At 38.5% G+C, this 24,764-nt stretch overlaps 1 non-coding gene across 1 annotated transcript; it reads left to right on the forward strand.

Moving 5' to 3' along the window:
• The first annotated feature begins 22,838 nt into the window (after positions 1 to 22,838).
• Positions 22,839 to 22,911, forward strand: TRNAD-GUC (transfer RNA aspartic acid (anticodon GUC)). Its single transcript has one exon. It is a non-coding gene; the product is annotated as a tRNA-Asp (tRNA).
• The last annotated feature ends 1,853 nt before the right edge of the window (positions 22,912 to 24,764 follow it).

The following is a 24,764-nucleotide window of genomic DNA, read 5'->3' on the forward strand; positions in this document are numbered from 1 at the left end:
CCTGCATTTGCATCCGAGCTGCACCTTTTGCTCACTCTGTGAAGCTGCTCAGGTTATTTATTCTCTCTCTGCCTCCATGTCCATATCTATTAAATGGAGATAATGATAGGCACCTACTTCAGAGACTTGACATGAGAATCACATGAGTTAATGTGTTTAAAGTGCTGAAACCACTGCTTGGTACAGCTCTATGTAAATGTTTGCAGTTATGATCTATTATCATAAGATTCCAAGGATTCAGAAAACAGTACATATATAGTACAATAAAATAATCTCTGAAGAAGCTTAGCAATACATCAAAGGAGGGAAATAGGGCACTGTCTTAAGTAGGAAGATGAGTACAGGCATTTTTCCTTTGATTTCACCCTACAACAATGCTCAGCACAGAAGAAAAGAATGAGAAATTGATGGAGAGTTATAGCATAAATTCCAGTAACACAGAAGTGAAAGTAAAAGTCACTCAGTCATGTCTCACTCTTTGTAACCCCATGGAATATATAGCCCATGGAATTACCCAGGCCAGAATACTGGAGTATTCTCCAGGGGATCTTCCCAACCCAGGGATCAAACCCAGGTCTCCCGCATTGCAGGCAGATTCTTTACCAGCTGAGCCATCAGGAAAGCCCAAGAATCCTGGGGTGGGTAGCCTGTCCCTTCTCCAGGGATCTTCCTGATCCAGGAATTGAACCAGTTCTCCTGCATTGCAGGCTGATTCTTTACCAACTGAGCTGTCAGAGAAACCTAATAACACAGAAACTAAGTTAAATACTTTGAAATTCCACCAAAGTCCTTATGTGCACTCCTATTCTGACTTTATTTTAAAACATGGAGTCAGCAATTACCTGTCTGATTTGCTTAAGGTCTGTTTTCTAATTCCACCAGCTCTGCAACTGTATAACTTGGTAAATGAAGTATCTATCAAGTTTAATATCAATACTTGGCCTCATTGTCTCTAATGTGGTTTTAAGAAGTAAATGTTGCCTTCAAATAGATTTATTAATAAATTAATCCAGTCTTTTCAAAGAAACATTACAGAGGAACTAAACAACACTCATCATTCGTTTAAGTAAGAACAAATTGTGCTTCCCCAGATAATTTTGTCTTAACTCTAGCTATCAATCATGTCATGATTAGCAAAGAAAATGGTTCCTCTAACTATGTAAATCCTTATATGTATGAGTAAAAAGTGGGAAATAAAGTAAGAATTTATTATAAGGAATGTAAAGTGCTTTTTTAAATTTAATGACCATTTTTTTAGCTTTCCTTGCATTTGGCAGCAATCAGCTGATACAGTATTCTGTTGTATTCTTATTCCTTAGCCTTACAAAGCTTCCATTCACATCAAAAGTATGTTGAAGACCCTGGACTTGACCATGAAAGTTCTCTTTGTCTTCATGATTACAGCTGCTGAACTTAACTAGCCACCTGTCACCAATTATTTTATTTAGCATCATAGAATATTTTGGCCTATTCAATAGAGGATTTCAAGTAAGGTTTGGTTGGAATTTTTTGTTTTATTTTGTTCTTTTTGTTTTTTCTTTTGAAGCAAGAGAAAATCAGGTAACAGGTAGCGGTTTTTAACTTTCAAGCTTTTGATAAGTCACATTTGGAAAACAACTAGGATTTTCAGAAGCAAGTTACCAGGTGATCTTATCGTTACCAGCATAGGTCCAACAGGTATGCTGTAAGTCATGATTTGCCAAGTTATCTATTTCATGCTCTACCAATCATCCCATCAAAGAACCTTAGTCACACAGTGGGCTTCCTGGGTCAAGAGCGAGGAGCAGCACTGAACATTCACCTGATGGACAGGTATTAAAGACGAGAAGGAGGGCTTCCTGTCACAGCAAAACTGCATCCGAGAAAACTCTCAGCAGTCAATTCTGCCCAAGGAGAGCAAAGCCAGGAGCCTGAGAGAATCCCCAGCAAATAGCTCAAGCACATAACTTCCTTTAGATGGATCACTTTCAAACCATACACTTCTCTTTTTATCTAGAACAGTAGAGTTTATTTATAACTTGATCTTTGGCATCATGTTATAACTACTACATTTGTAAATTGCAACAGATTTCTCATATGGGCAACCTAATTACTGGGCTAAAAAAAGAAAAACAAAAAATGTGTGTCCTCCTTAGAAATTCCTGTTCTTCTACGGTTTTTTATGTATGATTACGGACTAGTTTCCAAAAATGTTTACGCTTCAGGTTTTATTTCCATAGAATTATGCTGCGTGGGACACCAAGGCCTTTGTGACTTAGGGAGAAGCTGCGCCACGGTATCCCTGGTGAGAGGTAACCACAGCTGCTGCCTGAATATCCTGGTTTGGGGATATGCAGACCCCAGTGCGGGGCATGTCCTGGCTATGCGTACTGGCCAGAGACCTAGTTTCTAAGAGATTATTGCACCTCACTGAAGGCTGTTTAACTCAATGGATAAATTGACTTAAAAATGACATAGCTAATTAAGTCGATTCCAGGAAATTAAAAAATAGCAGTGGATTTAGAATAGGTTGAGAATCAGTAGAAAAAAATCCTGCTGCCCAGCATCACTGCCAAACTTGCCAGTTGATGTGGTTTTGCTGTGGGGTGAGGGGCATGGGGGGCAGGGCATTCGTCCTGACCGCTGCACACCAGTTGTCTGAATCATCGGCATGGTTGTGTAGTTTCCTCCTAGCTCTCCAAGCCTGTGACTCCGAACTCCACAATTAGACACACCAAGGACTTTGAAGGACACTTCATAAACTATACCCTACTCTCCATCAAGTACCAGGGTTGATCCAAGCTGCTACTTTTGGGTTACCATTTACTGCAATTTTTTATTCAGTCTTTCATTCCATGTCCCAGTTTATGATTGGTAAAAATCTCACAAATAAACACTTTAACATTTGAATGTCTGCTGCCAAATTCAGTGAAGAATATCAAACAATTGTTCAATGTTTCCTACGGTAAGCTGTCGCATTTTTAAAAGGTAAGTCATTTTTAAAAGGTAAGAGGGAAAAGGGACTGCTGAGTGAAATTCTGCCCCTTGATGCAGAACAGATGCTAATAACTTATCAGAAAACTGTTCAATTCATGCACAAGTAACTCAAATTCCTTTAAATAAATGTGCATGTCAAATTTGTTATTTTTTTAATCTTAACAACGGTACCCTGGAAATAACCTTTCTAATCAAGGAATACCAGCAATTTGAAGTATGCCAACAAAATCTAGATTTCTGACTAAGTTTAATAGGCCTTACTAGCAGATTACAAAAAATAGCTATATATATATATATATATATATATATATATATATATATTATAGATAATGAATATATAGATTGATGAATACTAAGAAAACATTTTACATGCACATTATTATGGTGTACTGTATTCAACAATAAATGTGGCATCAATGCCTCACAATCAATATATATCAAGACAAAAATATCCCATCAAGAAACCACTAGTGTTTATGTTAACCTTTCTAGTTCAAATATGTCTGTGTTCTCAATGAAAGTGAAACTGATAAAATTGACTAATATGTAATATTTTAAGTGTGTCTCCTGTCTTTTAAAGAAATGTATTTGGGCTAATTTTTTTTTTTTCTTCTGTCAAGCTCATTACCTATATGGAATCTTACTACAGGATTGGTTCCTATTTGGCTCACAGAGAAACTAAAATTTGGACCATATCTTCATGAAGTCCATAAAGGAAACAACTGTGTAACTGATGTCAATCCTCACGGTATAAATAAAGGCAGGCATAATCATTATAATCTTTGGAGCTTCACTGGTGGCTCAATGCTAAGGAATCTGCCTGCCAATGCAAGAGACATGGGTTCGATCCCTGATCCAGGAAGATCCCACATTACCCTGAGCAACAAAGCTCATGCACCACAACTATTATGACTGCTCTAGAGCCTGGGAAGTGCCAACTACTGTGCCCACTTGCTGTAACTACTGTAGCCTTCATGCCCTAGAGCTCATGTTCTACAACAAGAGAAGCCACTGCAATGAGAAGCCCAAGCACAACACCTAGAAAATAACCCCTGCTCGCCACAAAGACCTAGCACAGCCAAAAGTTAACAGATAAATAAAAATAAAATTATAATTTAAAAAAATCATGAACTTTAAATAGCCATGGGAGATGCTAAGATACCTATCAATAAGCTTTCTCATTCATGACATCAAAATATTTTATCTACTATAAATGTAGAGAAAACAAAGAATTGGTCTTTAACAATTGAGGGTCTGATACTCTGGTGAGAATACAAAATAAAATATTACTTGATTGTACAGCAAAAATAACAAGACAAAGAATGTAATTTCTTATCATTCCAGTCTTGGTTCTTTCTCAGTATGATTTTAGCCTAATATTTAATCTATTCAAGGTGAGTTTCAGATTCTGAAAATGAGCATATTAGAATAAATGCTTGCTTGGAGCTCTCTTACCTCTGAATTATCAACGAATTCAGATTAAGCAAAAACATGAATACTTTACAAAGTAGCTCAGGCTTAGTGTTGAATAACTAAGGTTATCAAGGATACTAAGGAAATTCAAAGTAGGAGTCAGTCTCTGCACCCTGGCCAGGGGAAGATAACTGGAAGAACTGAAGATAGGCTAGGTTTAGATGACTGTAGGTGATTGGGGCCACTCAGGACCAGGACTGATCTGCTGAGGTGAGGTGATACACAGTCTAGAAGCAGATTCTGGAGACCAAGGGCAAGGCCAGCTGAGCAGAAACAGTGACTTGAGGTTGAGTCATCAGCCCTTAAACCTAACTCAGCCATAGTCAGGCTATGTCCATGTATTAGGACCAGGCTCATGGTGCTGAGGGGACCAATGACCCCAGTGAAGGGAAAGAAGAATGAAGAATTACAGAAACTGAAACCAACCAGTTCTTGAGAAATTGTTTCCTTCACATTAGGTTGACTTCATAAGTTACTGGTACATAATTTTAAACTGGATGGAAACAAAAAGCCAAATTTTATTTCATGAAAGAGCATGTTGAAACACTTCAATATGAAGTGTTTCTATTGAAACAGTAAGACTGGGTCCTTCTTAAGTAAAGGATACAATGCATCCTCCAAGGAAAATAGTGATTTAGAAATAAGAGGATCTAAGGAAATAGGCATGTATGTATTCCTTTTCCAAACCCAAATAATACCCTAAGAAGCTGAGAATACGAATATCAGTTTCAATTCAAGGATTCTGCGCTCATGGGAGATTTCATCAGGATTTCTGGGTCACTAACCATATTCAGTCAGCTCCCACATTCCTGAACTCCTGCCTAAGGATGAGGACTGAAGATGTCCATGCTGCTTGCTCAACCCAACCCTTTAGTCAATCAGCAAACCCCACCATGTACAGAAACGTTATCCCCACCCTTAATGTGGTCGCCTTGTGGATGTTGTCCAGTTTGTCCCAAGTGTGCCTTCCCAAGTGTTTGAAGATATGTGTATCCTCAAGCCACCAGTTATTGGGTGAGCCCAGCGTGTGTGCCCTGTTCATGTGATAGGACTTCTCTTGTTCCTAGTTATTCCTCAAGTTCCCCCACTGACTCTTTTTTATTTTTAATTGGAGGATAATTGCTCTACAACATTGTGATGATTTCCGCCATACATCAACATGAGTCAGCCATAGGTATACATATGTTCCCCCTTCCTAAGCTGCCCTTCCACCTTCCTCCTCATCCCATCCCTCTAGGTCACCACAGAGCACCAGCTTTGGGTTCCCTGCATCATACAGGAAAATTCCTACCAGCTATCCACTTTATGTATAGTAATGTATGTTTCAATGCTACTTTTTCAGGTCATCCCAACCCTCTCCCTCCCATACTATGACCATAAGTCTGTTTTTTATATCTGCATCTCCTTTGTTGCCCTGCAAATAAGATCATCAGTACCTTATTTCTAGATTCCATATAGATGCATTAATATAGGATATTTGTCTTTCTCTTTCTGACTTACTTCACTCTGTATGATAGGCTCTAGGTTCATCCACCTCATTAGAACTAATTCAAATGCATTCTTTTTAATAGCTGAGTAATATTTCATTGTGTCTATGTAGCACAGTTTATTTATCCATGTGTCTGTCAATGGACATCTAGGTTGCTTCCATCTCCCAGCAATTGTAAATAGTGCTAAAAAGAACATTGCGGTACATGTGTCTTTTTCAGCTATGGTTTCCTGAGGGTGTATACCCAGTACCCACTAACTCTTAAATTTAATTCCAGCCTGCTTTCCTGGGGCTATGCTTAACTAATCAGTGGTACTTTCACATTTCTAATATAAAAGACTAGAAGTAAGCACTAATACAAAAGACTAGAAGTTTCCAATTAAAATGGTCTCCACCACTTCCAAGGATGGCTGTTGTTTTATGTTTATGCTGGCACTGCCAGCAGCCTTCAGCGGGGTTCATTGGTCACCACAGCTGCCCTTTAACAACACAGCAAATTTCTGAATTGTCCCTTAGCTCCCAACAACTTCCAAAATCTGCTTCCAATATTAGTCATAGTCTTTCCCCCAAATACAGTTGTGTCAGCAGCTCTTGTAGGGAAGGGGAAACTGTCATTTAAGAACAGTTGCCAGGGGGAAGGGATAGTTAGGGAGTTTGGGATCGACATGTATACACTGCTATATTTTAAATTGATAGCCAAAAGAACCTATTGTATAGCCCAGGAAACTCTGCTCAATGTTATGTGGCAGGCTGGATGGGAAGGGAATTTGGGGGAGAAGGGATACATGTATATGTATGGCTGAGTCCCTTTGCTGTCCATCGACACTATCACAATTCGGTTAATCAGCTATATTTCAACATAAAATAAAAAGTTTTTAAAAAAAAATAGTAATGGTTCTGGATCCCAGTGTGACTCTCTTAGCATAAAATCTGGAGACCAGTTCCTAGCACTCTTTACCTTATTGTTATAGTTTTTTACTGCTATATAAAATTACCATAAACTTAGTGACTTAAAACAATATTCATTTGTTCTGTAGATCAGAAGTTCAAATGGACTCAGCTAAATTCTCATGGGGCCAAAATCAAGTTGTTGACTAACTAATCTAAAGGCACAGGAGAAGAATCCACTTTCATGTTACTGGTAGAATTCTCATCTCCTTCCAGCTCTATGCCTGAAGTCCCTTTCCTTGGTGACTACCAACCAGAGTCCACCCACAGATCCCAGAGGGTGCTCATATTCCTTGATTCTTGGCCCTCTCCATCTTCAAACCAGCAGTGACACATCAAATTTCCCTTCTGCTTCAATCTCTCTCACTTCTTTCGCCACCTGGCAAAGAAAATTCTCTGCTTTTAAAGGCTTATGCAATTATATTAGGTCCACCTAGGTAATCTTCCAGGTTCTAAGGTCAGCTATATCTTATATTATGGCTTCGTGTCTTCCCAAAAAGGCATGTTCAAGTCCTATCCCACAGTACCCCACAATGTGACCTCATTTGGAAACAGGGTCTTTAAAGAGATAATCAAGTTGAAATGAGGTCATTAAGTTAGACCCTCATCCAATATATGTGTGTGTTTGGTCACTCAGTCATGTCTGATTCTTTGTGACTCCATGGACTGTAGCTCCCCAGGCTCCTCTGTCCATGGGATTTCTTTCAGATAAGAACACTAGAGTGGGTTGCCATTTCCTCCTCCAAGGTATCTTCTCAACCCAGCGATCAAACCTGCATATCCTGCATTGGCAGGCGGGTTCTTTAACACTAAGACACCTGGGAAGCCCCCTCACTGAACATAATCAGCATCCTTCTAATAAGGAAAAATTTGGACATAGAGCCTGGCACAGAAGGAAAATCATATGAAGACACACAAGGAACATGTCATGTAAAGGCAAAGGTAGAGATTGACTAAAGCAACTGGAAGTGAACAGCAAGGATTATACACCCCTATCAGGAGCTAGGAAGAGGCAAGAAAGGATTCTACCCAGAGTCTCAGAGGGAGCATGGTCCTGACAACACCTTATTTTCAGATATCTAGCTTCTAGAACTGTGAGGCAATACATTGTTGTTTTAAGCCATCTAATTTGTGGTGCTTTGTTGTGGCAGTGGTAGCAAACTAATATACCATGTAACATTACACAGTCAAGGAAATGCAGCTCATCACGTTCACAGGTTCCAGGAATTAGGAGGTGTAAAATGTTGAAGACCCATCCTAGAAGTTTGCCTACTGTACTGACTCTATAGCCCACTGAAAATCTGAGATTTAATCACACTTCCCTGTGCCACATCCCACCACCTCACCAACAGGACTCTAGTATAATAACAGTGGATTACACTTGAAAAAGCTGCATGACACAGTCTCTTTTGAGAAGGAATAATTAGGAAAGTGGAGAAGGGAGATAAGAATAAGGATATTGGAGGAAATCAAAGCCTCTAGAACCTGTAGCTGGGAGGAGGACACGGCAACCCACTTCAGTATTCTTGCCTGGAGAATCCCATGGACAGAGGAGTCCATGGTAAGTCACAAAGATTTAGACATGATTGAGTGACTGAGCATGTATACACAGCACCTATAGCTATAGCAAATGTTAAAAACAGCCCAATTCCTAGCCAGACTGACATGTTTTCACATAAAGGTCCATTTGCCTTAGCTCCTATTACCTGGTACATGTCCTGCTTTCTACAAAGAAAAAAAAAAAACAAAAAACTACAGCACATATGAAAAGGAAGGATAAATAACAATCTGAAGAGACAAAGAAGTCCATACATGTTAAAGTTATCAGATAAGGAATTTAAAATAGCTGTTAAGGACTCTATCCTTTTATGTTAGAAAAAACTAGGCAGCATGCATGGACAAACAGATAAAGTGAGTAAAGGTATGGAAACTAAAAGAATTTTAAAAGCGGTACAAGTCAAAAACACTGTAACAGAAATGAAGGATTGTTTCAATGGGCTCATCACTGCACTGGATATGACCAGTGAAAGAAAAAAAAAAACAGAATAGAGTATGCAGGAACAGTGGGGCAATATCAAAAAGCATAATATATACATAATTGGAATACTAGAAAGAGAAAGGAGAAGAAACATTTGAAGTATCAAATATATTGGCATAAATAAATATTCTTGGAAATGTCTCAATGCACAAGCCCATGCATGGCTATGGGAGTGGCATAATTTCAACTTTGGAAGATAATGTCAAACTTTGTCTTAAGATTTGTTGTTAATTTACAGCCTCATCAGTTATATGGGAGTTCTGGTTGTTCCACATCCTCACCAACACTTGATTATATCTTTCCTGATGACTGTATAATGGTATTCATTATGGTTTTACTTTACATTCAACTTACGGCTAAAACAGTTGAACACTTTCCATGGTGTTGGCTATTAGTACATCCTCTTTTGGAGCTCTGATGGATGTTGTTCATCTTAACAGCTTCTATTTCATTGTCTGTCTTTAGTTTATTGATTTGTGGGAGTGATTTACACATTCTGAATACAAATGTATTTTCAGTTTATTACTTGCTCACCTTTCCAGTTTGTCCCCTTGGTCCCATGTAGCTGTCAAAAGCCCTGCTGTGTTTTTCAGTCTCTCTGCTACCTCTTTCAAAATCATCAGGTATACTTAAAGAAAAACTGGGAAAACTGACCCAAATGCAGGGCTTACTTCTCTGGACCTCCCTTTTTCCTTAGATTTTGACTCTACAATTTTTTTTACTGTCTTATTAGCACACCAATGCTTTCAAGCAAGTACTTTCAGTATATTTTTTCACATTTTAAAGCTATTTTCAATATTAGAGTTATACTGAATTGCCTTATCAGCCATTACCAGAAGTTGAAGTCCCCAGCAGATGAAGCCTGCAGTCACTCTTTTTAACCTCTTTCCACTCAGCTATAAAAAGCATGAGAGTATATTCGTGACCCCACCTGCAGGCACAGAGTAGTGAATTTGACTACAGTATTTTCCCGTCTTTTATATTAGGCTACAGTCTTCTTTTATACATAGTACTTAGCACCTTAGCATCATTCTTCAATTTATCTTCTAAACACTAAGTGAATATTTAGTTACTTAATTTAGGGATTCTAGTGCTTATCCATGCAAACATTGCCTAAACAGAAGTCTGATTTTCATTTATTCATATATCCATTCGAATATTTATTGGTGGTTTGTATGTACCAAGTGAAAGTGAAAGTTGCTCAGTCATAACCAACTCTTTGTGATCCCATGGACTATACAGTCCATGGAATTCTCCAGGCCACAATATGTGAGTGGGTAGCCTTTTCCTTCTTCAGGGGATCTCCCCAACCCAGGGATCAAACCCAGGTCTCCCGCATTGCGGGTAGATTCTTTACCAGCTGAACCACAAGGGAAACCCAAGAATACTGGAGTCAGTAGCCTATTCCTTCTCCAGGGGATCTTCCTGACCTAGGAATTAGACTGGGGTCTCCTGCATTGCAGGCAGATTCTTTACCAACTGAGCTATCAAGAAAGCCCTGGTATGTACCAAACATTGTTCTAAAAACTGGAACAAGACAGATTAGGATCTCTGCCTAGAAGATAGAGACAAAATGAATGCCTGAATAAATCAGAAAATTGACAGAGAGGAAATAAAAATGATTACATATTAGCAAATGGTATGCAAAGAATTAACATAGATTAATGTGAGAGAGCAAAGAGGAATCACTTTACAGTGGGACTCATTGATTGAAGTCTTGATTGCAGAGCTGATGTTAAAGCTGAGATCTGAATGATAAAGTGCTACAGCATGAGAGCCAGAGAGAAGAGTGTTCCAGGTAAAGGGATGATTTTGTGCAAAATCACTGAAGCTAGAACAACTTGGTTTATTCAAAGAGCAGAACAAAGACCAGCATGGCTGGAACCTAATGAGTGAAACTTAAAACGGTATAAATGAGATAATAGTCACAAACTGGAACCAGATCATGGTACACTTTGTCATCCAATATGAGAAGTTTACATTTCATTCTCATTGTGATAAGAAGTTTTTGGAAAGATTTAAATGTTTTTGACAGGATCTAAGTTACATTATTAAAACTATTTCTCTGACTGCTGTGTGGAAATTATACTGTGTAGGAGTATATTAATTAGTGCTAAATAAAGAAATGCTTTAAAAATCACTTTAGGGTCTTTTAAACACAGGATATTTAGTTCTAGGAATTGGGTACGTAACTGACAGAAGACCTAAGAATTTGAACAGGGTATGATGAAGCAATGTGAGAGTCACTGTAGCCGTTGCCACCTCTGGGACTGAGGGAACCAAGGACAGAGGTAGCATGAACAGGGCTCAGGGGCTGCAGTCACCCAGCTGACCTTAGCATGGAAGGACTTTCCAGTGAAGGTGGTGGAACTATCTGACAGCGTCTGGAGTCACAGAGAAAACGTGAGAGAGAGATCACAAAAAGCAGTCTCCCAACAACTGCTTCCACTGACCCAATCTATTCAGAAACCAGAGGTCAAGGGAGGCTGGAAAATTTAGTTCTCTGAGGCACAGAGCTGAGCAAGAGATCAGAGAACAAAAGGACAGTTCACCAGCCCAGGAGACAAACATAGAAACACAGAGACTCAGAGAGGACTCATGAAGATGAAGCTGAAGCTGAAGCTGAAGTCACTCAGTCGTGTCCGACTCTTTGCGACCCCATGGACTGTAGCCCCCCAGGCTCCTCGGTCCATGGGATTTTCCAGGCATGAATACTGGAGTGGGTTGCCATTTCCTTCTCCAGGGGTATACACTAGGTCAAATGATAATCATGGTAGATTAGACTAGGAGGGCAAAAGTAGAAATGAAAACAATTGAATGAGGTCAATATACCTGAGATATGATCAACAAAGCTCACTAGGAAAATGGATGCAGCAAGCGGGATAAAGTATAAGCTTAGAGATAACTCCCAGTTTCTTTACTTGAGCAACTGAAGGGACAGTGACAACATTTATCAGCATGAGAAAGACTTAAAAAAGGAAAATTAGTGGAGTTAAGTTATACCAGAATTAAAAATTCTGTTTGGTCATATTAAATTCAAAGTATCAATTAGACATCTATGTGGAGAGTTCCAGTAGGTACTGGATAACTGAATCTAGAATTAAGGGGAAATAGCAACACTCAAGACACAGACTTAGAAGTCATTGGCATGTACATTGTTTTATTTTGTTTCTTAAGTGGGACTGCATGAAATTGCCATGGGAGAAAAAGTAGAGAGGAGAATGTTCCTAGGAGCATACCAATGCTGAATGCTGTTGAGAGGTCAATAAAGATAAAAACAGAGAAATAACCATTCTATTGGCAACCCAGAGTTCATTTAATAATTTTAACAGGAGCCACCTCAACTTAGTTGAGGGGTAAAAAGCCAAATGAGAGTTGGTTGAAGGGAGAATATAAATATCATGTGGAAAAAATAAACTATTTAGAAGAAATTTTGTTCCAAAGGTGAACAGAGAAATGGAACTATAGCCACAGAGAAATGAGTTTTTCTTCTTTCTTGAGACAGGATATTTAAGATGGAAGGGAAATTTCACTGAATATTTGATGGAAATCACCCAGCTGAGCAGTACAGAAGATACAAGAGACAGAGAGGGAAAACTGGTGGAGCCAAAATATTTTTTTAAAAATACTACTCAGTCATAAAAAAGAATGCATTTGAGTCAGTTCTATTGAGGTGGATGACCCTAGAGCCTATTATGCAGAGTGAAGTAAGTCAGAAAGAGAAAAACAAATATTTTATATCAACACACACATATGGAATCTAAAAGGATGGTACTGATGAATCTGTTTATAGAGGAGTGATGGAGACGCATACATAGAGAACAGACATATATATAGACAAGGGTGGAGGAGAAGAGGGAGGGGGTGAGATGAATGGAGAGAGTAGCATGGATGCATATACGCTAACATATATAAACAGAGAGCCAATAGGAATTTGTTGTATGACTCAGGGAACTCAAACTGGGGCTCTGTAATAACCTAGAGGGGTGGGAATGGGTGGGAGATGGGAGGGAGATTCAAGAGGGAGGGAGATTCAAGACATATGTACACTTACAGTTATTTCATGTTGATGTATGACAGAAATCAAACCAATATTGTAAACCATCAATCAATTAAAAATAAATAAATATTTGTAAAAATAAATAAATATTTTTCATTAAGAAAAATTATGATTCAGACTACAATGAATTGGGGGGTTTGACCCTTGATGTGCTCAGGGACACTCCATCTACAATAACAAGCCAGAGAGTTGGCTACAGAAGTGTGTGAGTGAAAGTCACTTAGTCATGTCCAACTCTTTGTGAGTCCATGGACTGTAGCCTGACAGGCTCCTATATCCATGGGATTCTCCAGGTAAGAATACTGGAATGGGTTGCCAATCCCTACTTCAGGGGATCTTCCCAACCTGGGGATTGAACATGGAACTCGTATATTACAGGCAGACCTGTTACTGTCTGAGCCACCAGGAAAGTGTAAATTTATAGTTTGGAGAGCTTCTGTTTGATTAGTTATATGAGACAAGGTCATCAGCTAAGAGTGAAGGGAAAGGTGTTATGAGGGAAGTTCTAAAGAGAGTTTAAAACTGTTCTGAAAAATAAACAAATAAAATATACACAAGATGTATAGTAAGATTGCCCTATATGTATGACAGCCACATTGGAGTTGCTAACTCATAGTGTCTAACTAGGCAAGTACACCAGAGCAGATGAAGGTCTTTGGAGATGTTCGAGCTTTGTAATGGTGAACTATAGAAACAGACATCATGAGAAACGCTGGGCTGGAAGAAGCACAAGCTGGAATCAAGGTTGCTGGGAGAAACATCAATAACCTCAGATATGCAGATGACACCAACCTTACAGCAGAAAGTGAAGAACTAAAGAGCCTCTTGATGAAAGTGAAAGAGGAGAGTGAAAGGTTGGCTTAAAGCTCAACATTCAGAAAACTAAGATCATGGCATCCGGTCCCAACACTTCATGGCAAATAGATGGGGAAACAGTGAAAACAGTGGCTGACTTTATTTTGGGGGGCTCCAAAATCACTGCAGATGGTGATTGCAGCCATGAAATTAAAAGATGCTTACTCCTTGGAAGGAAAGTTATGACCAACCTAGACAGCATATTAAAAGCAGACACATTACTTTGTAAAAAAAAAAAAAAAAAAAGGTCTTTCTAGTCAAGGCTATGATTTTCCAGTAGTCATGTATGGATGTGAGAGTTGGACTATAAAGAAAGCTGAGCACAGAAGAATTGATGCTTTTGAACTATAGTGTTGGAAAAGATTCTTTTTTTTTTTTTTTTGCCTTTTTTTTTTTAATTTATTTTTCAGTGGGTTTTGTCATACATTGATGTGAATCAGCCATAGAGTTACACAAATTCCCCATCCCGGTCTCCCATCCCACCTCCCTCTCCACCCGATTCCTCTGGATCTTCCCAGCCCAACAGGCCCGAGCACTTGACTCATGCCTCCCACCTGGGCTGGTGGTCTGTTTCACCACAGATAATATACATGCTGTTCTTTTGAAACATCCCACCCTCCCCTTCCCCCACAGAGTTCAAAAGTCTGTTCTGTACTTCTGCGTCTCTTCTTCTGCCCTGCATATAGGGCCATTGTTACCATCTTTCTAAATTCCGTATATATGTGTTAGTATACTGTAATGTTCTTTATCTTTCTGGCTCACCTCACTCTGTATAATGGGCTCCAGTTTCATCCATCTCATTAGAACTGATTCAAATGAATTCTTTTTAACGGCTGAGTAATATTCCATGGTGTATATGTACCACAGCTTCCTTATCCATTCATCTGCTGATGGGCATCTAGGTTGCTTCCATGTCCTGGCTATTATAAACAATGCTGCAATGAACATTGGGGTGCATGTGTCTCTTTCAGATCTGGATTCCTCAGTGTGTATGCCCAGAAGTGGTATTGCTGGGTCATATGGTAGTTCTATTTGCAGTTTTTTAAGAAACAAGTGGTGCTGGGAAAACTGGTCAACCACTTGTAAAAGAATGAAACTAGAACACTTTCTAACACCATACACCAAAATAAACTCAAAATGGATTAAAGATCTAAACGTAAGACCAGAAACTATAAAACTCCTAGAGGAGAACATAGGCAAAACACTCTCTGACATAAATCACAGCAAGATCTTCTATGACCCACCTCCCAGAATATTGGAAATAAAAGCAAAAATAAACAAATGGGACCTAATGAAACTTAAAAGCTTTTGCACAACAAAGGAAACTATAAGTAAGGTGAAAAGACAGCCCTCAGATTGGGAGAAAATAATAGCAAATGAGGAAACAGACAAAGGATTAATCTCAAAAATATACAAGCAACTCCTGAAGCTCAATTCCAGAAAAATAAATGACCCAATCAAAAAATGGGCCAAAGAACTAAACAGACATTTCTCCAAAGAAGACATACAGATGGCTAACAAACACATGAAAAGATGCTCCACATCACTCATTATCAGAGAAATGCAAATCAAAACCACAATGAGGTACCATTACACGCCAGTCAGGATGGCTGCTATCCAAAAGTCTACAAGCAATAAATGCTGGAGAGGGTGTGGAGAAAAGGGAACCCTCTTACACTGTTGGTGGGAATGCAAACTAGTACAGCCACTATGGAAAACAGTGTGGAGATTTCTTAAAAAACTGGAAAATATTCTTGAGAGTCCCTTGAACTGCATGGAAATCCAACCAGTCCATCCTAAAGGAGATCAGTCCTGGGTGTTCATTGGAAGGTCTGATGTTGAAGCTGAAACTCCAAATTTTTGGAGTTTCCAATATTTGCCACCTGATGCAAAGAGCTGACTCATTTGAAAAGACCCTGATGTTGGGAAAGATTGAAGGCAGGAGGAGAAGGGGACGACAGAGGATGAGATGGCTGGATGGCATCACCAACACAATGGACATGAGTTTGGGTAAACTCCGGGAGTTGGTGATGGACTGGGAGGCCTGACATGCTGCGGTTCATGGGGTCGCAAAGAGTCAGACACGACTGAGCGACTGAGCTGAACTTAACTGATGGAAACAAAGTTGCTTCAGGTGGCAAGTAGATAAATGGCTAATTCTCTCCTAGCTCTCTCTCATCCTAGTGGATGCATGGCACACTGTGCTAATTATTTACTTAAGTGCTTACAAGACAGCTTTCTCTTAGTTCCATAGAAGTGTGTATATGGCAGAACTTCTGCTCGAAGGCAAGAATGACAACCTGAACAAACCAAGGAACAGAATCCAAGAGTCTTCAATAAAAGGTTATGTGTATCTTCTACCCCGGAATTCATTTTTAATTCCTTACAAAATACATGTCTACATCATCCAGTTATTTCTTCACAGGGGATAATTGGGTTTTTTTAATTAGTATTTTTATCTACTAATAGCATTTATTTTTATTTTTGTGTAGAAACCCCCCAAATGAAGCACTATGAACCTTGGTAAAGTGAAACAGATTCCATCTTAAACAAAGATGCCCTTATTGCATAAGCAACTTTATTTTCACCAAAATATGAAGTAGCCAAGCATAGGAACATTTTTAGAAATCAAAAAACAGGTCATGAAGGGATGATGTGGGGGAAAATAGTTTAAAAACCATTTTATAGACCATTATATACAGGATATCCAAGGACAAAATTAATTGGGTTATATCATTATGTAGATAACCACAAAAAGAAAGAAAGTGAAGTTGCTCAGTCATGTCTGACTCTTTGCAACCCCATGACAGCAGCCTACCAGCTTCCTCCATCCTTGGGATTTAACCAGGCAAGAATACTGAAGTGGGTTGCCATTTCCTTCTCTAGGAGATCTTCTCAACCCAGGGATTGAACCTGGGTCTCCCGCATTGTAGGCAGATCCTTTACCGTCTGAGCCACCAGGGAAGTTCAGACCTAACCATGGAGCTTCCCTATTAGTTCAGTCCATAAAGAAACTGCCTGCAGTGCAGGAGATCCAGGTTTGATTCCTGAGTCGGGAAGATTCCCTGGAGAAGGAAATGGCAAACTACTCCAGTATCTTTGCCTGGAAAATCCCATGGACAGAGGAGCCTGGTGGGCTGCAATCCATGGGGTCACAAAGAGTCGGGCATGATTGAGCGACTAACACACACAGTCCTAACCATAGTAATGGGCTTCCCTTGTGACAGCTGGTAAGGAATCCCCCTGCAATGCAGGAGACCTGGGTTCTATCCTTGGGTTGGGAAGATCCCCTGGAGAAGGGAAAGTCTACCCACTCCAGTATTCTGGCCTGGAGAATTTCATGGACTTCATAGTCCTTGGGGTCACAATGTTTCATGGGGTCACAACGAGTCAGACACGACTGAGGGTCTTTCACTTTCACTTCAACCATAGTAATAGGAGTGCCATTTTTTTCTTTCAATATTTTATGCAACTAAAAAACATTCCCATGAGCATAAATATATTGAGCAATATTCAGCCTTCTAGGGGACTCATTTCCTCTTCTTAAGTGAAGGGTTACTTTCCCATAATCGCGAAATTTTTTTCTTATTTTATGATTTTGTAACTATAACCAAGAGGCTAAAAATTTTAATAACAGAAGCCATAACTGGAAATAAGCATAAGTTTATTTAAAAGACTAATACTATGTCTGTGCCATTATCATGAATGGCTATGGCCTTATTTGCAGGAACTGGGCCAAATAGAAGGAATTAAAACCATAATGCAAATAACTCAAACAGAATATGATATCAGTGGGGGAAAAAAGATGCAAGTGATTAGAAAAGGAGGATTTGATGGACGAAGCGGTGGTCTCACTGCTTAATCTATAACCAGTTTGATAGAATAAGCAGTATGAACAACTTCCACATTCAGAGTGAACATAAAAACAAGCTGCTTGGTACACCACACCTAAGACCCAGCGAAAGAACAAAGCTTTGTAGTCACAGAGCTGAGATCATCCTCTAGTTTCTCCTCCTACTGTGTGGTCTTGGGCAAACAACTTAACCTTGCTGATTTTTTAGTGCCCATGTCACTCAAAGGACAATATTTTCATTGTTGTAAGAATTTAATGATGTTGGATATTGTGCAGTGCATTGTATAGTAACTGGAACTTAGTAGAGTTGAATAGTTATTGTCAGACAATAATAAAGAATACAGTGAATCCAATCTATTACAGTGCTCCAAATTCTAATATTACAGAATATAGAGAGGGAGTCACATATAAACGGAGTCAGGCAGTCACATGAACAGGCTGAAAATAAATGCCAATCAACCAAAGAAGATGAAGCTTCAACTATCCTCGGTTGTGGCATCCGGTACCCAGCAATCCCAACTACCCAGAGATTTGTGGAAACATTTAACTAGAAAGTTTCTGATTTAAGAGGCACAAAGCTGGGAAGCTATAAACAATTTTTTTCTCTATTACAGATCAATCTATTTGTTCAACTAGCAGTGCCAGTGACAACTCAGGAAACTTAGCCTGTATAAAACTTGCTCCAAAGGAGTCCTAAAATACCAGCTTAGGGTTTCTAGTAGATGTGAAACTTATTGGCTCTAAGGGAATGATTTCTTAAACTAATAGAAGATGATTGAAAGATTTGCCAGAAACCAGAAAAATAATTTTCTGTTGTGTAGCTTCAGAGAGCACACAGCAAAACATTCCCACTTAGGAATCAGTAATGTGACAAAATAGCTTTTGTTTTACTGTAGGTAGACGGTAAATACAATGACAGTGATTTAATATAACTGTATGAATGTCTTTCTCCTTTACTGATATGACACATGGATAATTTGTCATCTCTCATACTAGCTGAGTTTATAAGTGTACTGATTTTGTACTCTTTAAAATAACCCATTTGACATCATTCGTGGGATATGCCCATGCAGTGCAAATTTGACATAGAAACCAAATAACTATATATAATCTTCTGTTGCAAAAGTCCATTTGGAGACTGAAATTTCCAATGGAGAACTTTAATCAATTTTTAATCCTGAGATATTAGAACTACAAAGGACCTCAAGGACCATCTAGACCCATCTCCTAATCTAGCAAATGAAGAAACTGAATCCCAGAAAGAATAAGTGTTTTATACAGGGTCACACAACCAGTTAGAAGCAGGACGTGCATGGGCATATCCCACGAATGACGTCAAATGGGTTAAAGAGTACAAAATCAGTATGCTTATAAACTCAGCTAGTATGATAGATGACAAAGGCCCAGACTTCCTGACTCCACAGATAGTGCTCAAAACACTGGGCTAGCAATCAATTTAGAGCAGACAGATCATTCCAAGAAATAATAGATCCATTTAAAATTTTTTCATGTAAAGTATAAAGTAGCTCTGCAGTAAATACTCAGTATTTAATGAAATTAAGATGAGATTAGTGAAAATAATAACTAGCCTAATGAAGACAGAGATTATTAAACAAGTAGATAATATATGTTAACCCTTTTCCCTCACTGACTTGCTTTGGCTTACTGGGAAATTTAACATTGTATGAGATTATGTCTTACATCTTTCACCCTAGGTTTTAGAACATCTTTCACCCCAGGACTTAGAGCATCTGGAAGGGCCATAAATGCTAAGAATTAGAAGGAAAAGCAAAAACAAATACACATACACAACCACATTAATTTGAGAAAACTTAGACAAGAACCCATGCATCAAAAGCAATTTCGAGAACCAGGTGTTCTAACAACAGAAAGAATTTAGGCATCAAAATCCAATTTTAGCATCCACTTTGTGTAAACCAAAGGAAGTTGTATACAAGGCAGTCTGCAATGAGGTTGTCTCTCATTACTGAGAACACTTTTAAATTCATAGAAGGTTCCTAGGCAAAAACATGCCAAGAATCACCCTCCTTCAGGATGGTATTGTTAAGGGAGACAGGTGTAAAATCAATGCATTTACCACACTGAAAATTCTACATGTTTAAATATTGAGAAACATTCTTTAGCTGTGAATTCAGGTTCCCAAATTTAAAAATCCATTGGAATAATAGCTGCAATAAAAGATATTGGCCTATAACAATCTATATTGAGGCACTAAATACCACCAGCAGAGCCAGACATCCTACAAGTTGCAGTCTGTTAATGACCAGGAGCAATATCCATGGCTGAATTGATTGTGGAGTGAACTACATATATCCTTGAGAGAGCCAACAAGGCTACTTCAGCATTGCTGTACATATACATTTTAATCTCATAGTTACAACCCGCAAAACAGGACATAAGCTAATATCTGGGCTTCCCAGGTAGTGCTCATAGTAAAGAAAGTGCCTGGCAGTGCAGGAGACCATGGGTTCGATAACGGTCAGGAAGATCCCCCGGAGAAGGAAATTATTCTTGCCTGGAGAATTCCATAGACATGGGAGCCTGGAGGACTTCAGTCCATAGGGTCACAAAGAGTCAGACACGACTAAAGAGACTTAGCAAACATGCATATCTCTATATATATATATATACACAACAGACTGGTTCCAAATAGGAAAAGGAGTACATCAAGGCTGTATATTGTCACCCTGCTTATTTAACTTATATGCAGAGTACATCATGAGAAACGCTGGGCTGGAAGAAGCACAAGCTGGAATCAAGATTGCCAGGAGAAATATCAATAACCTCAGATATGCAGATGACACCACCCTTATGGCAGAAAGTGAAGAGGAACTAAAGAGCCTCTTGATGAAAGTGAAAGAGGAGACTGAAAAAGTTGGCTTAAAACTCAACATTCAGAAAACTAAGTTCATGGTATCTGGTCCCATCACCTCATGGGAAGTAGATGGGGAGACAGTGGAAACAGTGTCAGACTTTATTTTGGGGGGGCTCTAAAGTCACTGCAGATGGTGATTGCAGCCATGAAATTAAAAGATGCTTACTCCTTGGAAGGAAAGTTATGACCAACCTAGACAGCATATTAAAAAGCAGAGACATTACTTTGCCAACAAAGGCCCGTCTAGTCAAGGCTATGGTTTTTCCAGTGGTCATGTATGGATGTGAGAGTTGGACTGTGAAGAAAGCTGAGCGCTGAAAAATTGATGCTTTTGAACTGTGGTGTTGGAGAAGACTCTTGAGAGTCCCTTGGACTGCAAGGAGATCCAACCAGTTCATCCTAAAGGAGATCAGTCCTGGGTGTTCATTGGAAGGACTGATGCTGAAGCTGAAACTCCAATACTTTGGCCACCTGATGTGAAGAGTTGACTCATTGGAAAAGACCCTGATGCTGGGAGGGATTGGGGGCAGGAAGAGAAGGGGACAACAGAGGATGAGATGGCTGGATGGCATCACCGACTCAATGGGCATGGGTTTGGGTGGATGGACAGGGAGGCCTGGAGTACTGCGGTTCATTGGGTCACAAAAAGTCAGACAGGACTGAATGACTGAACTGAACTGAACTGATATATATATATACATACACACACATAAACACACACACACATATATACATATATATGTATTGTATCTCAAGGAAGAGAATATTAACATCGTATCTGATCCATTAGAATCTTGAATATTAACAATATTAGCTAGAAACATTACTTCTCATATTCAGAGATCAGCATTTCCCTTGTTTTTTTTAATTATAGAAAATTGAAATATATATATATGAATCAAAAGATAATAAAAATGAATTGCAAGTGACACAGTGACGACAAGGCAGGATGTCTCCTCTCCCCACTTCCATATAATATATGAGGTCCTAGCCAGTTTTGTTACAAGTCAAAAAAAGAAAAGGCATTCCAATTGGAAAGAGAGGAGTAAAACTTCCGTTTTTCACAGATGACATAATTTTTTACATAGTAAATTCTAAGGCATCTACAGAATAAGCTATCAGAACTTACAAATGAATATAACACAGTCACAGAAATCAAGGGAAATTTAAAAAATCATATTAGTATATCAACAACAATGGAGCATAAAAATAAATTTTATTGGAGCATAAAAATGTTTATGTTCCAATAAACAATTAGAAAATGAAAACAATTTAAATGCCATTTAGAGTAATATTTAAAAGTAGAATACTGAGGATAAACTTAAAACACATGTACAAGACTCCAAATTGAAAACTACAAAACATTGCTGAAAAACAAATGAAGACCTAAATAAGTGGAGAAATATACTATGTCCATGGAATGACTGATACAAGGTTAAGATACCAGTTCTCCCCAAATTTATCTATAGATTCAATGCAATTTCCAAAAAAATAAATGCCAGAGGTTTCTTTTTAAATTAACAAACTGATTCTCATAGTCATGTAGAAATGGAGAAGACCTAAAATAGCTGAAACAATGTTGAATATGAACAAAGTTTGAAGATGTAAATCACCTGATTTTAACACTTACTATATAAAGCTACAGTTGTCAAGTGTGATAGTAGCATAAAAATAGATACGTAAAAAATGGAACAAAACAGAGAATCCAAATATAGATCCACATTTATTTGCTCCATTTGGGGGTGAGGTTTTCCAAGGAGTGGAAGTTTTCAGGGAGCTTTTTTTTTTTTTTTTTTTTTTAACAAACTCACCAAGGTAATTTGGGGAGGGGAAAAAAAGCTGTATTTTCAGTGAATGGTACTAAGTAACTGGATGTCAGTGTGTAAAAAAAGATGAACATTGACCCTTACTTTACATGGTAAACAAAAATGAACTCCAGATGGATTATAAACTTAAATATAAACATTAAAATTATAAAAAGCATCTAGAAAAAAAGAGCAAAGCCCTTTGAACCTTGAGAGAGACGAAGATTTTATAAACAGAACACATTTTAAAGACAGTGATTAATTAGATTTTTTTGTTAATTTAAAACTTGCTCCTCAAAAAACGCCACTATTAAAGTGGAAAAGTCAAGCCAAAGACTGGGAAACTTTTATAATACATGCAACTGGTAAAGGACTTATATCCAGTAGAGAAAATTTTTACGCCTCAATAAGAAGATAAACTCAATTTAGAAACAACGTGGGGATTTCCCTGGTGGTCTAGTGGCCAAGACTTTGCACTGTCAATACAGGGGGCCCAGGTTCAATCTCTGGTCAGGGAACTAGATCCCACATATCACAAATAAAAGATTTCTCATGTTGCAAGGAAGATAGAAGATCCCGAGTGTCTCAGTTAAGACCTGATGCAGCCAAATAAATAAATATTTTTTAAAAATCAAAAAAAATTTTTAAAAAACCCAAAGTTAGCAAAAGATCTGAACTGACACTTCATACACTAAAAAACATATATATGGCTAATAAGTACATAGAAGGGTGCTCAATATCTTTAGTCATCAGGGAAAAGCTAATTGAAACAACAAGATACTATTATAAGCCACTCATGATTGCTAACATTAGGAAGATTGAAAGTACCAAATGTTGATGTGAACGTGGAGCAACTGGAATTACTACACATTATTCATGACAGTGTAAAATGGTAAAACCCATTGGAGGTTTCATGAGGAGGTTTTGACCCAGCAATTGCACTGTCAGATATTTATCAAAGAAAAATGAAAATATGTTTACAAAATCCTTGGAATAAATATTCATAAGTTAAATTAATAATAGCCAAAAAAATAGAACAACCCAAATCCACATCAAAAGTTGACAGGACTGAGTGCATAACACTTTCACTTTCCTATGCTATACAGTAGGACCTTGTCTACCAATAATCGTTCTTAATAGAATTGATTTCATCCTAATATTTGAGAAGAGGTGTCAATGGTATATCCACACACTGGGGTACCACTCAGTAATAAATAAACAATGAATTTCAAGACATACAATCACATAGCTAAATAAACAATGAATTACAAGGCACGCAATCACATAGCTAAATCTCTTAATCAATACGCTAAGCAAAATATACCAGAATCAAAAGAGTACATACTGAAGGAGACCATTTATATAAAATGTTACAATATGCAGAACTAACACAGAAAACATCTTAGCGATTGCTGGGGTGATGAATTAGGAGTTTGACTGCAAAGGAGCATACAAACTTTGAGGGCAGGGTGATGGAAGTGTTCTGTATCTTCACTACAGTGGTGGTTAACATAGGCTGATACATTTGTTGAAACTTAAAAGTATAATCGAATTTCCAAATTGACATGCAGATAAATAGGAAAATTCTAGTAAGCCAACAAAAGTAGAGAAATGGAGAAAAAGAAAGGGTAAATATCGATTTGAAAGGTGTTGGTCCTTTATTGGACCGGAACCTAGTGGTCCGGAGTCGACGATGAGAGAGTGAAAGAAGGAAAGAGGTTAATATTCCCTGGGTTACGCAGCCAGCTTTCACGCTCCAGGGAATCAGCCAGAAATAGAGAGATGAAGAGAAAGAGAGGAAGAGAAAGAAAAGAAGGACACAGGGACCCAAGCTCTGGTTGAACAAAAGTGTTTTAATCAACATGGTGTGGGCATATATACTGTCTTACAAGGTAATTATTCTCAGCAAAGATAAAGATTAAAATTCCAGACTTACAAAACACAAGGCCAGCTCTATTAAAGAGGGAAGAGGGTACTTACCACTATAATGAGAAACTAACAAAGGAAATGCCTGGATTCCTCAGCCGGAGGAAAGGCCTGCCTCTCCTCTTAATTCCTGAATATTCAGGAATAAATAAGGACCAAAGCATTCCTGACAGATCCAAAACAGCACACAGGAAACCTCCTGTTAAATGCTTCCTGACAGAAAGGTATAAAATAAAGTATATCAAATGCTCTGATATATTATTAAAGGACATTCTGCTTTCTGTTTGACAAGAGACTGAAAGGTAGAAGCAAGGTTTCTTCTGTATGTTTCTTCTACATAGAGGCCTTCTCCAGCTACCTTGTCTAAACTTCAGTTCAGTTCAGTAACTCAGTTGTATCCAACTCTTTGCAAACCCATGGACTGCAGCATGCCAGGCTTCCCTGT

Source organism: Muntiacus reevesi, chromosome 11 (genome assembly GCF_963930625.1).
Source record: "Muntiacus reevesi chromosome 11, mMunRee1.1, whole genome shotgun sequence".
NCBI lineage: Eukaryota > Metazoa > Chordata > Mammalia > Artiodactyla > Cervidae > Muntiacus > Muntiacus reevesi.